At 34.5% G+C, this 8,014-nt stretch overlaps 1 protein-coding gene across 1 annotated transcript in view; it reads right to left on the minus strand.

The window, feature by feature from the left end:
- The window catches only part of LOC107569816 (cysteine-rich motor neuron 1 protein-like), a 62,542-nt gene that overhangs the window by 23,211 nt on the left and 31,317 nt on the right, over nt 1–8,014 (minus strand). The window lies entirely within an intron of this gene.

Genomic DNA, 8,014 nt, shown 5'->3' on the forward strand with positions numbered 1-8,014 from the left:
ATGTAAGGGGGTCTGAATACTTTCCGTACCCACTGTATATATTAGGGCTGTCAATCGATTAAGTTTTGAACGGCATTTTGAACCGTGCCCGAGTGCGTTTGGCCCCCAAAGCCCGGTTCGTTTTACTAGTGTGAGCACTCCGTGATGCACTCAGGCGCGGTTCGTTTAGCCGGCCCTGGCCCGGTTGGAAGAGGTGGGCCAGGACACGGTTCGGTTGGGCTCGGGCACGGTACACATGCAGTGTGAGCACTAACCACGCCGGAGCACGGAACAGATACTATTTTGTGTTGGGCCATGGCACGGTTCGTTTGGGCTCGGGTGCGGTACGCATGCAGTGTGAGCACTAACTGCGCCGGAGCACGGAAAATATATTATTTTGTGTGCGCTACTGTCATCATTACGACCGCAAACATATTCTATTACAACTACTACACTACACTTTTCAATTAATTTTATTTAATCACGTATATTTAGGTTTATAATGGCTTTAGTTATTAATCGTGCTCGGGCTCGGTTCAAGGCAACCGTTCCTAGTGTGAGTACACCCTAAAATATTTAATCACGATTAATCGCATGATTGTCATGAGTTAACTCGTGATTAATCGCACATTTTTATCTGTTCTAAATGTACCTTAAATGAATACTTTTCAAGTTTTTAACACTAATCAACATGGGCATGAACAAATATGGATGCTTTATGCAAATATATGTTTATTATTAGTGAAACCATAGTTGGCATAGAGCATGAAGACTAGACATGTTTCAAAGAACTTGTTCAGGTCTATTAGACACATGAAAAAAGAACATAGAAAAACCAGGTTTAGTCAAATACACATAAGATAAAGACAATAGCTGTGCTGTGATTTCGGCTATACTTGCATGTAAAATTAGAGAAGCAACAGAGTATCTGTTTTAACTAAAAGCGCTGCTGCTCTCCGCCGCTCGCTGAACAGATCAGACGCAGAGAAAGAGCTGTGTGCGCAGCGGGAAAGAGAGACCTTGCGCTCGTGCGCCAGTACCGGCGAGTCTCAGAAACTAAATAAGGTTTGGGCAAACCCTAAAGATTTGTGGCTAGGCGCTTTTTTGAAAAAGAAAAAAAAGTCGCTAAAGGGGTCTGAAAAGTCACAAAATCTAACGACAGAGTCGCTAAGTTGGCAACAATGTGCATCTTAATTTCTCCAACTATGGGTTAGGCCACGGGTCAAACAGAAAATGCACGCTGCGTTAATCGCGCGTTAATAAAATTAGTGCCATTAAAATGAATTTGCGCTAACGCATTATTAATGCGTTAATTTTGACAGCCCTAACATATATATATATATATATATTACATGAAAAACTTAAAAGTTGAATCACAAAATTGGAAGAACTAAACTAAAACTGAAATACATATAAATATAATAGTTGAAACAGATACACTACCATCCAAACGTTTTAGATCTGTAAGATTTTTATGCTTTTGTAAGACGTCTCTTCTGCTCACAGAGGCTGTATTTATTTGATCATAAATACTGTAAAATTGTGAAATATTATTATAATGTAAAATAGTTGTTTTCTAAGTGAATATGTGTTAAACTGTAATGTGCAGCTGTATTCATTACTCCAGTCTTCAGTGTCACATGATCTTCAGAAATCAGTATAATATGCTGATCTGCTGCTCCAGAGCTCCAGAAGATTATTATCAATGTTGAAAACAGTCGTGCTGCACAATATTTTTGTGAAACTGTGATACATTAAATTTTTCAGGATTCACAGATGAACAGAAAGTTCAAAAGAACAACATTTATTTGAAATAGAAATCTTTGGTAACATTATTCTGGCCCGGTTGGAAGAGGTGGGCCATGGCACGGTTCGTTTGGGCTCGGGTGCGGTACGCATGCAGTGTGAGCACTAACTGCGCCGGAGCACGGAAAATATATTATTTTGTGTGCGCTACTGTCATCATTACGACCGCAAACATATTCTATTACAACTACTACACTACACTTTTCAATTAATTTTATTTAATCACGTATATTTAGGTTTATAATGGCTTTAGTTATTAATCGTGCTCGGGCTCGGTTCAAGGCAACCGTTCCTAGTGTGAGTACACCCTAAAATATTTAATCACGATTAATCGCATGATTGTCATGAGTTAACTCGTGATTAATCGCACATTTTTATCTGTTCTAAATGTACCTTAAATGAATACTTTTCAAGTTTTTAACACTAATCAACATGGGCATGAACAAATATGGATGCTTTATGCAAATATATGTTTATTATTAGTGAAACCATAGTTGGCATAGAGCATGAAGACTAGACATGTTTCAAAGAACTTGTTCAGGTCTATTAGACACATGAAAAAAGAACATAGAAAAACCAGGTTTAGTCAAATACACATAAGATAAAGACAATAGCTGTGCTGTGATTTCGGCTATACTTGCATGTAAAATTAGAGAAGCAACAGAGTATCTGTTTTAACTAAAAGCGCTGCTGCTCTCCGCCGCTCGCTGAACAGATCAGACGCAGAGAAAGAGCTGTGTGCGCAGCGGGAAAGAGAGACCTTGCGCTCGTGCGCCAGTACCGGCGAGTCTCAGAAACTAAATAAGGTTTGGGCAAACCCTAAAGATTTGTGGCTAGGCGCTTTTTTGAAAAAGAAAAAAAAGTCGCTAAAGGGGTCTGAAAAGTCACAAAATCTAACGACAGAGTCGCTAAGTTGGCAACAATGTGCATCTTAATTTCTCCAACTATGGGTTAGGCCACGGGTCAAACAGAAAATGCACGCTGCGTTAATCGCGCGTTAATAAAATTAGTGCCGTTAAAATGAATTTGCGCTAACGCATTATTAATGCGTTAATTTTGACAGCCCTAACATATATATATATATATATTACATGAAAAACTTAAAAGTTGAATCACAAAATTGGAAGAACTAAACTAAAACTGAAATACATATAAATATAATAGTTGAAACAGATACACTACCATCCAAACGTTTTAGAGCTGTAAGATTTTTATGCTTTTGTAAGACGTCTCTTCTGCTCACAGAGGCTGTATTTATTTGATCATAAATACTGTAAAATTGTGAAATATTATTATAATGTAAAATAGTTGTTTTCTAAGTGAATCTCTGTTAAACTGTAATGTATTTCTGTGATGCGCAGCTGTATTTTCAGCATCATTACTCCAGTCTTCAGTGTCACATGATCTTCAGAAATCAGTATAATATGCTGATCTGCTGCTCCAGAAACATTTCTGATTATTATCAATGTTGAAAACAGTCGTGCTGCACAATATTTTTGTGAAACTGTGATACATTAAATTTTTCAGGATTCACAGATGAACAGAAAGTTCAAAAGAACAACATTTATTTGAAATAGAAATCTTTGGTAACATTATTAATGTCTTATATATATATATACAGTATGTATGTATAAATGTGCTTGAATTATCAGTGTTGATATTAACTAAAACAAAACTATTAAAAATAATATTCATTCATTGAAATAAAGTTAAAATACAAAAAATGTAAATACTAGATGAAAAACTTAAACTAAAAAAATAGAGTAATAAATTTACTCAAACTGAAGTATATATAAATATAATAGTAAAAACAGATATATAAATGTTAAATAAAAAACGTCTTAAACTTAAAAAAGTTGAAGTACTAAATTTACTCAAAAACTGAAATAGATGAAAATATAATAGTAGAAATAGATATAAAAAATATAAATATATAAAAAAAATGCACAACTTAACCATATTAAAATACAAATATGGAACTAAAAGCTCATTAAAAATACGAATAAATATATTAGAGGGTCAAATAAAGATGGAAGAGATGTGTTTTTAGTCGTTTCTTGAAGATGGGTAAGGACTCAGCTGCTGGGATTGAGTCGGGCAGGTCATTCCACGACGAGGGAACAGTTAATGTAAAAGTCTGTGAAAGTGATTTTGTATGGAAGCATATAGGAAGCGAAATTCAATTTAAAATGCAATATTCAAAATGGCAACGCAATATTCAAAATGAATATGGGTTTCCATTACCCATACGTGCAAAAATAAAATAAATTAAATTTTATAATTTACATTTGCCATTTCCAACAGTAGTCTTAATATGTAAATTGCATGCACATTTGAACGCTTTATAAGTTGCGAAATGATAATTTCTCTGGTCACGCTCCACTTCATCTGCAGTGAATTCAGCGATCTTATCAGATCTCGAGCCGCCATGTTTCAAACGATCCAAACGTACCACGCTTCCGCCAATCCCTGCCTTGAAGCAATGAGTGATGGAGGGTGGGCGTGGTCAGCTCGGGCGTGGGCGTGGTCAGCTCGAAATGCATTTTCAAATTGAATTTTGCTACACATATCCCACGGCGTCATGAAGAAAATGCAATCCTAAGTGTTCTAACTGTTAGTCTAAATGCATTTAGGACAAATAGCATTTAAATGATCATTATGCTACCATTTCTGCTTGAACATGTTACACATATCAAATCAATTTGTGTTATACATTTTCATTTCGCAACTTATAAAGCGTTCAAATGTGCATGCAATTTACATATTAAGACTACTGTTGAAAATGGCAAATGTAAATTACATAATTTAATTTTCATTTTACTTTTGCACCAAACTTTGCACGTATGGGTAATGGAAAATGTAAATTTAAATACAGAAATACAATGCCATTTTGAATATTGCATTTTAAATTGAATTTCGCTACCTATATGTTTCCATAATTTTGTGCCTCTTTTAGATGGCACAATAATGCGTTGTTCACTTGCAGAACGCAAGCTTCTAGAGGGCACATAACTCTGAAGTAATGAATTTAGGTAAATTAATTCAATTCAATTCAATTAAATGAAAAGTATGATTGACCCACAGTAGTTCTGCATCTCCGAACTCTACAATTCCCACTTACTGCCCCCCTCTGGTCTTTGCCACATCAACTGCAAACACATACCATCTTCATCACTGTGTCTGTCACACGACTCTGTTCCCCTTTCGGGCTTGAACTGATGGTAAATCTAATGACATTATTTACTGTCTTTACATTTATTTTGAAAGATGAAGCTGGTGATTATGGTAAGGGGCGTTACATTTCCGACGAGTGCTTGCGGTGTTCGGCCAATCACAATGCACTGGGTCAGCTGGCCAATCAGAGCAGACTGCGCTTGTCGGAAGGAGGGGCTTTGTAGAAAACGAAGCGTTTGAGAGAGGCGGGGCATAGAGGACCTACAATAATGTACAGTATTTGAAAAATAAGTGTTTTTTGAACATTAAAGCATGTCAACATATTCTGCTATACCAAATACACAAAATAATGATCTTTAAAAAAGCATCTTATGACCCCTTTAAAAGATGATCAAAACTCAACAAATTATACTTTTGAAGAATTTGACAATGATGCCATTTCATTGGTTTCTGGTCCATTACTTTTAAAGTTTGTTTGTATAGTGACATTACAGGCTTTACAACTGATTGAGAAGCTTGACCCCAAATTATCGCACAATAGGTCAGATGTGATAATATCATAGCATGCATAAACACTTGAGCTGCTTTAAGAGATATACATGGTCTTATCATACGAAAACAGTTCAAATTTGTCTTAATAGTCTTAGATATTTTCTTAATATGGGCATCAAACTTAATCTTAGAGTCTACTATAACACCTAAATATTTAAATTCACTCACTTCCTTGATTTCCTTTTGGTCAATTTTGATTTTAAATACATCCAGTGCTTTGTTCTTTAATGAAAAACACACTGAAACTGTTTTATTGCATTTTAAAGTTAAACAGTTATTGCATTTAGGACAAATAGCATTTAAATGATCATTATGCTACCATTTCTGCTTGAACATGTTACACATATCAAATCAATTTGTGTTATACATTTTCATTTCGCAACTTATAAAGCGTTCAAATGTGCATGCAATTTACATATTAAGACTACTGTTGAAAATGGCAAATGTAAATTACATAATTTAATTTTCATTTTACTTTTGCACCAAACTTTGCACGTATGGGTAATGGAAAATGTAAATTTAAATACAGAAATACAATGCCATTTTGAATATTGCATTTTAAATTGAATTTCGCTACCTATATGTTTCCATAATTTTGTGCCTCTTTTAGATGGCACAATAATGCGTTGTTCACTTGCAGAACGCAAGCTTCTAGAGGGCACATAACTCTGAAGTAATGAATTTAGGTAAATTAATTCAATTCAATTCAATTAAATGAAAAGTATGATTGACCCACAGTAGTTCTGCATCTCCGAACTCTACAATTCCCACTTACTGCCCCCCTCTGGTCTTTGCCACATCAACTGCAAACACATACCATCTTCATCACTGTGTCTGTCACACGACTCTGTTCCCCTTTCGGGCTTGAACTGATGGTAAATCTAATGACATTATTTACTGTCTTTACATTTATTTTGAAAGATGAAGCTGGTGATTATGGTAAGGGGCGTTACATTTCCGACGAGTGCTTGCGGTGTTCGGCCAATCACAATGCACTGGGTCAGCTGGCCAATCAGAGCAGACTGCGCTTGTCGGAAGGAGGGGCTTTGTAGAAAACGAAGCGTTTGAGAGAGGCGGGGCATAGAGGACCTACAATAATGTACAGTATTTGAAAAATAAGTGTTTTTTGAACATTAAAGCATGTCAACATATTCTGCTATACCAAATACACAAAATAATGATCTTTAAAAAAGCATCTTATGACCCCTTTAAAAGATGATCAAAACTCAACAAATTATACTTTTGAAGAATTTGACAATGATGCCATTTCATTGGTTTCTGGTCCATTACTTTTAAAGTTTGTTTGTATAGTGACATTACAGGCTTTACAACTGATTGAGAAGCTTGACCCCAAATTATCGCACAATAGGTCAGATGTGATAATATCATAGCATGCATAAACACTTGAGCTGCTTTAAGAGATATACATGGTCTTATCATACGAAAACAGTTCAAATTTGTCTTAATAGTCTTAGATATTTTCTTAATATGGGCATCAAACTTAATCTTAGAGTCTACTATAACACCTAAATATTTAAATTCACTCACTTCCTTGATTTCCTTTTGGTCAATTTTGATTTTAAATACATCCAGTGCTTTGTTCTTTAATGAAAAACACACTGAAACTGTTTTATTGCATTTTAAAGTTAAACAGTTATCCTGCAGCCACTGGGAAACACAGACCAGTTGCCTGGTTAACATTTCTGCAGCCATATGAGAAGTTTCTGCTGTTACATAAATAATTGTGTCACCTGCATACATTTGACAACCAACCTCCTTTCAACTTTCAGGTAAATCATTTATATACAAACAGAAGAGCAACGGACCTAATACTGAACCTTGTGGTACACCCAGTTTGCATTTTTGAAGTGATGACTTCACACCATTAATTTTAACACACTGCTGTCTACAATCCAGGTACGATTTGAACCAGTTTAGAGCTTGTTGAGAAAAGTTAATTTGTTTCAATTTATTTATGAGTACTTCATGATTCACAGTATCAAAAGCCTTTTTAAAGTCTAAAAATACTGCTCCCACTACTTTTCCTTGATCCAAACTACTTTTTATGTTATCTATAAAATGACATATAGCCATTTCTGTTGAATACTTTGTCCGAAATCCAAATTGCTTAGGGTTCAGCAGATGATTTATTTCCAAATAATTCATTAATTGTTCAACCACTATCTTTTCTAAACTTTGGAAATTACTGGAACAATTGAGATGGGTCTATAAGAGGGGTCACCATAGCCGTTTTAAAATTTTGTGGAAATTCGCCAGTTTTAATAGATAAATTTACTAAATTAGCTATATATATATATGTAATTATTTAATATAATTTAAATTAAAATAAAATTGTTATATAAAAAAATACATAAAATAAAAATATTTTTATACATAATTATAATTATTATACTTATATACACACACACAGTGTATATATATATATATATATATATATATATATATATATATATATATATATATATATATATTATTTTATTTA

Source organism: Sinocyclocheilus grahami, unplaced genomic scaffold (assembly GCF_001515645.1).
Source record: "Sinocyclocheilus grahami isolate Dianchi unplaced genomic scaffold, SAMN03320097.WGS_v1.1 scaffold1383.1, whole genome shotgun sequence".
NCBI lineage: Eukaryota > Metazoa > Chordata > Actinopteri > Cypriniformes > Cyprinidae > Sinocyclocheilus > Sinocyclocheilus grahami.